The following is an 11,268-nucleotide window of genomic DNA, read 5'->3' as shown; positions in this document are numbered from 1 at the left end:
ACATATGGATAAGATATGCTTTTAATAGGGAGAACCCCCCGGAGTCTGGACGCTGGTGGTGGCAGTGCAGAGAACCTCCTTCCTTCTCAACTCTAGACGATTGAGACTTGGTGGAGTTTGGGGATGGAGGTGGCTTGCTTGTTGCTTGCTGGAAAGAGAATGACAAGTGTCAGAGGCAGTGATATTTAAAGGCGGAGTCCAACTGCGTGATTGGCTGACTGCAGATTGGCAGATTGGCTAGAAGTGCTAGCTGTGAATGACAACTCAGAGATCTTCTTTATTAAATTTACGCTTAGAGCTACATACTGTAAGCCATCTGACATAGCTCAGTACATGACTTCTTCACCAGTAAAGTAGACAGGTTAAGAAAGGGTCTTGTAATGATGTACATTGTGTTTCCTCTATATTAGACAAAATTATGAAGAATAAGTCCTGTATGTTTAGTTTTGAACCCATTAGCTCTGAGGAGATGGAGAAACTTTTACTTTCCATACACAGTGAGAAGTCTGCAGGCCTGGATAACCTGGATGGAAAGTTACTGAAGATCGATGTACACCTGGTAACTAAACCAATTACTCTCGCTATTTGTATTGGATTTCCCCCTAGTCAGTATGAATACTTTGAAGATTCTTGCAGGGGCCCTCATACAAGGTCATTTCGATTATGCATGCTCCTCATGGTATCACAACACCACCAAGGCCTCAGAAATAAGGCTCCAAACTTCCCAAAGCAAACTAATAAGGCTACTTCTTCGCCTCAAACTCACAACCCATCTAACCCCGGCTCACTTTGCAAGGGTTGGATGGCTCAGGGTTGAGGACAGAGTACAGCAACTTGCAATGGGCCTAGTCTACAAGATACGACACAACATTGGGATCCATTTCAAAAACGTAAATGAAGTCCACGATCACTATACCAGAGGCAGCTCCACGGATCATGTTCAACCCAGATTTGGCACAACAAAGGGAATGAACTCTTTCTCATGCTATGCAATAAAAATGTGGAATGCCCTACCAAAAGGAGTAAAGGAGTGTAAAACCCTACTGGCCCCTGTCAAAGTCTTAACCTAACATTTGTATGTCTGCTACTAATATGGAAGACCTGTCTGTAGCTTTTATTAACAAGGAACTACAACACAGAGTGGGTGGTGAACCATAGGATGGTCCTGAACATCTCAAAGACACAATCCTAAATGTCTTTGGATCACAGTATATGTTAAAGTCAAACCCCAAACTGAATTTGTCTTTGAGGGATTTAGGAATTGAGCAGGTAGATGAAACAAAACTACTTGTTACAGACAGTCATCAAACATGGTCTACTCACATTGAAAACATAACAAAGACTAGAAAAAGTGCTCCTTGGAGCACAGGTCTCCGCCAGGTCAGGTAGGCTATTGTGGCCTCCGTGTGGCGCTATAATAGGCCAATGTGAAAAGGGTGCCATTTCTTCTTAGGCCTTGCATGGCAATTGGACACTGCATTCATGATTTGAGGCATTTTGTTCCAAAAATGTGTTTTGCTAAATTAGAGCTGCTGGTGGCACTATAACAGGTCAATGTTAAAAGGGTGGCATTTGCTCCTCAACATAGTGTGAATGTGCGTGCAAAGTTTGACTGCAATCGGATGCTGCGTTCATGATTTGCGGCATTTTGTTCAAAACAAGCCACTACTACAAACTTTAGATGTGAATCTTAGCCAATCAGGAAGTAATATGAAAAATCAGAAAAAAAACAGATTTGTCTTGATCACATGATTAGAGAGATCATGTGTACCGATTTGCGTGAAATTTCGATAGAATGGGAAGGAGTAATATAAAAATGTGTTTTACATAAGTCGGCCTCCTGGTGGCGCTTTAAGAGGCAGATGTGAAAAATGCAGGGCAAAGGTTTGTCCTTGCCCTCTAGGGATTGGGCATACAAAGTTTAACACAGATCGGTGCAGTTCTAGGTAAAAACACGAATCGGCCTGCTTTAGCGCCACCATGAGACTGATTTTAAAAAAAAAATGTCAAGTGGCATTTCTTCCTCGGGCTAGTGGGAATGTGCGTGCAAAATTCCACGAAAATTGCATGCTGTGTTCATGATTTTAGGCATTTTGTTCAACACTCCTGCAAACTTTGGAAGCCATTTTTAGCCAATCAGGATGGAAAATGAAAAATGTGAAGACCTGTTTTGTTTAATGACTATAGAGATACTGTGTACCAATTTGCGTGATGTTTGGACAAAATCTGTAGGAGACCTGTCAAAAAAATGTGTTTTGCAATAAGCGGCCTCCTGGTAAATAGCCCATGTGAAAAATTTGGGGCAGAGGTTCGACTTTGGCATCCAGGGAGTGTGTGTGCACAATTTCGCAGCGGTCGGGCCAACAGTGCCGGAGATTAGCTGTTCACAGACAGACACACGGACGGACGGACGGACGGACACACGGACACACGGACACACGGACACACGGACGGACAGGGTGCAAAACATACTCTCGCCATGCCTTTCGGACTGGCAAAGACAAAAATGGGAGGGGCTTTGTCCATGATCAGGAGATGTGCTGTGTGAAGTGTGTACTGTGAGTTTTTACTCCAACATCTGCTGTCAAGGTTAACGCATCTTGACTACTGTCCAGTTGTGTGGTCCAATGCAGCAAAAAAGGACCTGCGTAAATTACAAATGGCCCAGAATAAGGCAGCTTGTCTTGCCCTTAAGTGCAATATTAGATCTAATACACTATTAATTCAGAATCTATCCTGGCTGTTGGTGGAGCAGAGATTAGCTGCCAGTCTGGCTATATTTTTTGGAATATTTGTGTAAATAAAAAAAACTAAATGCTTATATAAAACAAGGGAACCAGGGGACCTGGTACTGCCAGACCCCTAGTGGTTGAAATCTGAATGGCCGGAAATCTGAATGGTTTCTAAACTACGTCACGCTAAGCTTGGCCAATCAAAAAGAGGGACATGTAAGAAAACGTTTTCGTCGATATATGGACGAAAACGATAGCAAAAGGGGGCCGACAAAGCCTCATGTAGGCCCCCTGGGTCTGGCAAACATGCAAATATAAAACAAGGCCAGGAGACCTGGTTCTGCCAGACCCAGAATGTGTCCATAAATGGTCAAAAAAGGGACAAGATGGACATACTTTTATGCCCATGTATGGACGAAATGGGTCAAAGCCTCATGTAGGCCGACCCCTTGGGTCTGGCAATTACTGCCGGTAGGCAGGCCATGGCAGTGTCTTGGGGGCTCGCAGTATAGAGGTAAGGCTGTTAGTGTCCAACGCAAGCCTTTGATTTGGAGTTGTCGTAAGGCCCCAAACAAAAGGAGTTGCTGAATCGGCGGATTCCTGTTCCCAGTCTTCCTCTGTGACAGGTGTTGTCCATGTAGGGCAAGGGACCTGCCATTTGTACTGCTGTTCCGTGTCATTGGTTCCAGTATGGATACAATGTTTGTCCTCGCAGGTGGCAGTATGGTGGGCCAGCTCATTCTTGGGCACCAGGTGGCGAGCATTGAAAGGGCACGTTTTTAACTTGCGGGCTAGTTGAGGATGATTCTTCATGCACTTAACCAGATGGAACTGGAAGTGACATGCCCGAATCTGGTGGTTTTTATCATATGGACACTGGAGAAGTCTGTCTGTGTCACAGTCCTTTGTGGGATCCAATTCCTTTTCACATGAGTTGTCCACGTTAGTCCCATCAGGACTGCTTCTGCGGGCATGCCTTGATGCAGTCAACATCTCCACGACTTTCTCGATGCAAACGTTCGTTAGTTCTGCTGCTGCCGTGCTGCGTAACAACCGTTTTCACCAATAAATTCTGCAAACGGTATTATAAAGCAGATAATGGGCTGGTTGGTTAGAACCGGACTCAAGAGCTGCTTGTATGTCGATGCCTATTTCTCTGAAGAGAGTTCATGTTGCTTTGAGTGTCGCTGAGTAGACTGACTTAACCTGGGGTCCCTTTCCTTTATACGTTTGGCCGCGGTGCTAGTGACATTATGGTGATGTCAGTCATATCCATATATGGAGAGAGTGATGACTGTTATGCCCAAAGATGGGTCTATGATGTCATTCTTGGATGTTTCAGTTAGCTCCATATGTGGGCCTCCAGGAGGGGTTCTCTGATGTCAGAGCTAGCTATGTTAAAAATGTTTGCTTTATCACATATATATATATAAGGGATATTAATGCCAGACCCCTAATGGCCGACAGAGCACTACGTCATGCTAAGCTTCGCCAATCAAAATGAGGGACATGTAAGCACCATATATGCACCATACTGTATATGGAGGAAAACGTTGAACCGTTTTCGTCCATATATGGACGAAAGAGGGGCCGACAAACGTTGAACCGTTTTCGTCCATATATGGACGAAAGAGGGACCGACAAAGCCTCATGTAGGCCTGACCCCCTGGGTCTGGCAAATATTCATTATACCAGTAATAGACACAGAATTAATACCAGACATGCAGCGATGGGTCAATTTACAGTGCCTAGGCCAAGAACTGACGCTATGAAGAATACAGTCATGTTGGCTACAGGGCAATGACTTTCTGGAACTCTTTACCAGTATGCATCTCAGAAATTAAGGTTAAAGGCATTTAGTAGTAGGTCGGAGAGGCTTATTGTCAGTATCAGCCAGAGCGTGGGAGTCTATCCCCGTTTTGCAGCATTTAGAAAAAATACTAAAACATTTTCTTATAAATCCAGAGGAATAATTGTAATTCTGTTTATTTCGCTATACCATGTAATATTACTTATGAGTATGCACTAACAGTGTTTTATGCTGTAATTCTTTTTATTTATTCTTTATATTTGTAAACTAGTTTTAGCTTTTTGTATATTTGTATATTATTCTGTGTGGGCCCCAAGAAGAATAGCTGTTGCCAGGTGTAACAGCTAATGGGGATCCTAAATAAACTCATACACTTTGTGGATAAAATATGTACATGAGCTGAACCTCCATGATATCTCTGACTGATTGTCCAATCCTTTGTAGGATAATGGACGGTGGCATATTGGACGGTGGATCAACCAGCAGACCAGTAATCATTGCTATTTAGTAGGCCCGTAACGATACAGTAACTGCATCGATGCATCGTTTTGAATTTTCAACGATCTACTATATCGATATGCAAACAGCTAAATATCGTATCGTTTGACTTTGAATCGTATCGAATCGTTTTGCAATGCAAATAATCGTATCGAATCGTTCTGCAATGCAAATAATCAATTATATCAATACTAAGTACTTTTAAGAAGAAGAAAAGAGAAAGAGGGGTTTATATCCAGTATCCAGGTATTTATTTTTCACACAGAATTTTTGGGTAAATAAATAGTTACTATATCGATTTTAAATCATTGAATCGAATCGTATCGTTCTAAATTAACCTGTCCTGTATCGTTCATGTATCGTATCGACTAAATCGCTGAATCGAAACGTATCGTATCGTTCTAAATTAACCTGTATCGTTCATGTATCGTATCGACAACCAAGTATCGTGATACGTATCGAATCGTTGTTAAAACGTATCGTTACACCCCTACTATTTAGAGTATTATACGTAGCCTGCGAGTTAGTTCTGGCAGCATACACTCGAGAGGTTACATGCATTGCTCATTCTATATGGCTGTTTACAGCGTCATGCAAGATCCTTACGTCATACACAGACGTGGCAATCAGCTGTCCAATTGGGCGGGTATTTAAGTTCTCTTGAATCGGGCATTCCATCCGGTTGTGTCTTCTAGCTTGTTGTCATGCAGCGTTTGCTGTTCCTGGCTGGTTGTTTGGTTGTTTGCTGGAGCTACTGCTACTTGCTATCATGCTTCCCAGAAGCTGCTGTTGTTACTGCTTCATGCTACTTGAATCATGCTTTCTGCTCATAAGCTGCTGTCTATTATAGGCTACTGTGAAGGCCAGGTGGTATGGCGTCGCGTTTGTTTATCTACTAAGGCTGCTGTGTTCTTCTCTATGCTGCTGAAAAAAGCTAATATGCTGTTGATGCTAATGTCATTGTTGAGGTTTCAGTGGTGGTCTGGTGCCGCTGGTTGTTATATAATACTTGTTCTATTACTAAAAGCAAAGCAACTTAAATTGTAGTGAAACTGCTCCTTGCTAATGTTTTCAAAGTTAAGCTGAAAAACAACGGTGTTTTAGCTCAGCCAGCAGAGCTTTCTGTTGTGTCCCTCCGGGCTATGGGGCCTCATCTCATTATTAGCAACATTGGCTGGTTTTCTGTCAAATCGCTTATTAATGGTGGTTTGGCTTATTTCTGGGGAAAAGTTATTTTGGGATCGCTTTCTTATGTGGTTCTGTCATGGTCCCCAGATTAATGTGTAGTTAAAAATATACATATTCCACTTTTATCACAAGATTTCGAAATAGCAGATCATCTACAAGCTGACTTTAGGCTATTTCAATGGCAATGCATACATTAGCATAATACAGGTTAAATACAAGTATTTTCGTGGTCTAGGTTGGCTGATTTCTCTCTCAAACCGGCATCACTGCACGTATCAGTGATCAGCTGTTCAGAGCAGAGAGGGAGAGAGAGGACCAATAGTTAGTGTCACTTATGCAGTGCATTGCTCAAATCTTATGTTTCATATAATGTACTGGTTAAAAACGATTAATGCACAGTCTGGCCGTCATCTTGAGTGGGATAAGAAAGTACACTTGTGGATGAAGAAGAGCTAGTGTGTGTTCTTGCGCTTCCAAACATGTTGTGGTTCACTCACTGATCAACGTCGAGTGCGTTCCCTCCGGGCTATGGGACTGCAAGCATAGACGCAACACAGTGCTGGGTTGCCATGTCCGCTTATTATAAGCACAAGTTATAACTAATAGTCATTTTTCTTGATCTCGTTTTAGTGTTGCAGACAGTAGTCTGCGGATTTACTTGAGTAAAGCAGCATAGCACCAGGTATCTCAGTGTAGGAATTAATCTACAGTTGGTTAAAATATATATAGGCTATTTATATTAGTGATGCATTCTTTCAGCAGTTTTTCAAATCTAGGAGACTGCATTCAAATATGCGTAAAGAGAACTTATGGTTCATGGTGCATAATTTTATACTATAGTAGACTATAGTGTGCAGTATGGCCATTATATTGTGGTAATATATGTTATGTTGCAGCTAGTATGTGCTAATTGGTGGCTATAGCTATTTCCATCTGATGTAGCTACATTTTCTGGTTATAATTTGCCTCTAAGATATAGTGGAGGCTGGTAAATATAATAATGAAGTAAATTGTGCAAATCAAGTAAGTTATGGGCTATTATACTGTGTTGGCTGCAGTGCTTGGTTAGATGTAAGCTTTTGGTTACATTCTAAAGTACCCCCTGTGCTATTGTATTGCAAAGCTAATTAAGCTATTGCTTATGCTGTCAAGGTGATATACATTTTGCTGCTTACACCTTGGATAAGAGACTGGTAGGTTACAGGGATTTTCTTAAGTAAATCTTGAAACACTTGAAGGAAAACAACTGCTTTTCTTTATTTTTAGCAATAGCAGCCCATCTAAATGGTCTTTGTTATATTAAAGATGGTTTAACACTGCTAATTGCGAAATGCAGTCAGTCCAGCAGAGGGCATTCATGCTCTCAGGGCATAAAGGAGGGGAGCAATTTATGAGGGCACTCATGTCTTATCTTGGGATCAACATATGTTCAGATCACCGGATGTAATGCATTCTTATAAAAGCGGTTGACAATTGATGTCATGTTGTGTGACAAGCTACAGGAGTAAAGTTATTGCTACCAGATAAATGGTGGGGCTCTTCAGTAGAGTCATGGTTGATGGGCATTTCAAAGGTTCTTGGAATCCAAACTTAGTTCCGTTATTATTGTTATGAAGTTATTGGATAATGAATGTTATGGTCATTAATTAAAATCTGCTCAGGAGGCAAATATTTAATGTTATGTTCTTTAAATGGTGGCTTATCATTCTTGGTATTATGTTGGCGTGGTTCTTCTTGCAGTCTTGTAAGCAAGGTTGCAATTTTACAAGCATGTAATGTAAAGGGAGTACTGGATTCAGATTAAATATTGTTGGTACTACTAACTACTATAAGTCGATAACCATTGCTTTCATCTACGTGGAGTCTAATCTAAGTGTATATCAAGAGTTAGTCATGCATCCATGATTTCTGATGTTTCATTTCTATGGAGGGACATTTTATGAATATATCTTAAATCTCTCATTGGAAGCTGCTTCAGTATTCTTTGTTAATTAGAAGTCAATCTATGGTTAGATGGGGCAGTCATAGATCTTAGCTGTTAAAACACAGATCTTAGTCTGTTCTCACACAAGCAGCATTATGTTTTATCTGTGGCTCATTTGTTCAAACAGGCCATGTCCCATCTTCAGTTTAAGCTTTAATTCAACAGAACAAATCTTAACCATCTGCATATTTTCAGTTGGTGCACAGATCAACCGTTCTGAATAAAATGGTCCTTAGTGCCATGTTCGTCATGTGCGCTAAAATGGGGAGTTCTTTGTTGGCTCAGGATGTAATGAATACAAGTGTTGTAATAGCTAAATGTAAATGGTAGTTTGTTATTACCATGCATATCTGGTGGTCGCTGGGTGTAGCGTGACTTCAAAGTCATGTTAAGTTTTAAATGTTTCTTTAGTTGGCACTAAAGAGTTCAGCTGGTTGCTCAAACTCAAACTCAAACTCAAAAAAAAACGTGGCATCATGGTTGATGCGGTTGGTTTGCATCATGGCTGATGCGGTTGGGTATAGCATCACGGTGATGCAGTTGGCTTGCATAAGAGTTGATGCGGTTGGGGGCATCAGTAGGATGCGGTTGGGGGCATCAACTCTTAACACTTAGGCATGTTAAGTTTATGTAGTATATTCCTCTATGTGGCTATTAGAGGAATGGTTAAGTGCTGCCTGTGCATGGCAGCTAAGGCCTTTTAGTTCACATAAAGTTAGTATGTCCTCGCTGATCCCAGACGCTGGTCTGTGGTGGATGGGATATCAGCTTGGTCAATTGGTATGGGTTTGAGAATTCACCCCACACATAGTTTTCCTATCATATAGAATAAGGCTTACGGCAAGCGTAGCCATGGCTTCACATTCAAGTTCACATAGATAAGGCTTACGGCAAGCGTAGCCATGGCTTCACATTCAAGTTCACATAATGTTAGAATATCCTAGCATGATCCAGAATTGCTAGCTGCATATTCGTCACTGTCTCCTGAAGGAGTCTAGTGGGATATCTGCTAGGATGAATCGGTGAGCGTTCACCGTAGGGCGTTCTTGGTTCCGCGTGTTGGGGGTTATGTTAGGATATCCTAGCATGATCCAGAATTGCTAGCTGCATATTCGTCACTGTCTCCTGAAGGAGTTTAGTGGGATATCTGTTTGGATGAATCGGTGAGCGTTCACCGTAGGTCACGCGTGTTGGGGGTTGTTATGTTATGGTATATCTATCTCCCTGCTCTTAATGGTTAATGATGGCCGTATGATTGTGCTGAGCAGGGAGAAAAAAATATAGCAGAGCCTGAACGCCAAGATAAAATATTACTTCCACACTTGTATTCTCATTCTATTATATTGCTTAAATATATTCGGTCTATAATATTGGTTCAATCTATTCGTGAGTTATCTGACAGAAATTATACGTAGCCTGCGAGTTAGTTCTGGCAGCATACACTCGAGAGGTTACATGCATTGCTCATTCTATATGGCTGTTTACAGCGTCATGCAAGATCCTTACGTCATACACAGACGTGGCAATCAGCTGTCCAATTGGGCGGGTATTTAAGTTCTCTTGAATCGGGCATTCCATCCGGTTGTGTCTTCTAGCTTGTTGTCATGCAGCGTTTGCTCCCACCACCACCCCAGCACCACCAGTGGGCTCTGCTATTGGTCTGTTCCCCATGGGGGGTTGTTATGTTATGGTATATCTATCTCCCTGCTCTTAATGGTTAATGATGGCCGTATGATTGTGCTGAGCAGGGAGAAAAAAATATAGCAGAGCCTGAACGCCAAGATAAAATATTACTTCCACACTTGTATTCTCATTCTATTATATTGCTTAAATATATTCGGTCTATAATATTGGTTCAATCTATTCGTGAGTTATCTGACAGAAATCTGTTCAGTAACAGGAGTCTCCCCATCTCACCATCTCTTTATTAAACAGAAAACACATTTTCTCTTCATCAATCAGAAGAGAGAACCAATTTATCAGCTTCAATTTTATAGTGTTCCAATTCCAATTGTGTATGCTCATTTATTTGTGTCATCAATTTCACTTATTTATCCTGTATCCTGTATGAGTTCAATCTCCTAATTGGATGAAATTGGTATCCGAACCTGAAATGCATTTTCTGTAATTCTGCCTAGACCACCCAGTCTGGCACATGATATGTCAGTACAGTACCTCATCTTGTAAAATGGAATGTGTTGTCTAATTAAATTACTCAATGTGTCGTCATGGAATCAGGCCCAAACAAATTAGTCAGCTCCATGGGCACAAAAGGGGGCATGCCCATATATGGGCATACTGATGAAATCAGCGATCTCCATATATGGGCATAAAAGGGACAAGGACTGACAGATACAGAGATCCGGTTGTCCAGAGCCACAGATCTGACCGCTATGCCCAGATTTGGTCATGTGCATATATGGGACCGACTCAAACTCAAACTCAGCATGCGCAGCGGCATGGACTCAAGGGAGCGCGGTGCCCGTCGTCGACTAGTTCGGATATCCAGTTGTCCAGACCAGAACCGCCGACCGCGCTGATCGCTGACCATATATGGGCATTCCAATGTATGGGCATATACTGATGACATCAGGAAACTCCATATATGGGCATAAAAGGGACCCAGGTAGACAAACAGAAACAGACATCTCCATATATGGGCACAAAAGGGACAGATCAGAGGTGCAGCATCGGTGTGCCCTCACAATCTGCTGCTCATAGCAGCCCGAACCTCTAGTATATAACACTATATTATGTACGTATAATTGCACCCGGTCTAGAGATTTGGTATAGACTAGAAGGAAAGAAGGAGCTGACCTAGTATTGAGCCCAGGGGGTCCCCTGTGAACTAAGTATACAGGGTTTAAGTGCTGTATTAAACCATTCCACAGAAACTTGCACCTACAGTATAGGCCTATTTCCTCTACTCAGTAAAAATGTTCTCACCAAAAAACAAGCAAGCAAGCTTTCAGTGTCATATTTTGATATGCTAGGGTGGAGAGATGGACACAAAAAGGTGGACATGCATTATAATATTTGTAGCCAAGTGTCCAGTT

This window comes from Gymnoscopelus braueri (genome assembly GCF_963280865.1).
Source record: "Gymnoscopelus braueri genome assembly, chromosome: 6".
NCBI classification, from domain to species: Eukaryota; Metazoa; Chordata; class Actinopteri; order Myctophiformes; family Myctophidae; genus Gymnoscopelus; species Gymnoscopelus braueri.
This window is presented reverse-complemented; position numbering follows the sequence as displayed.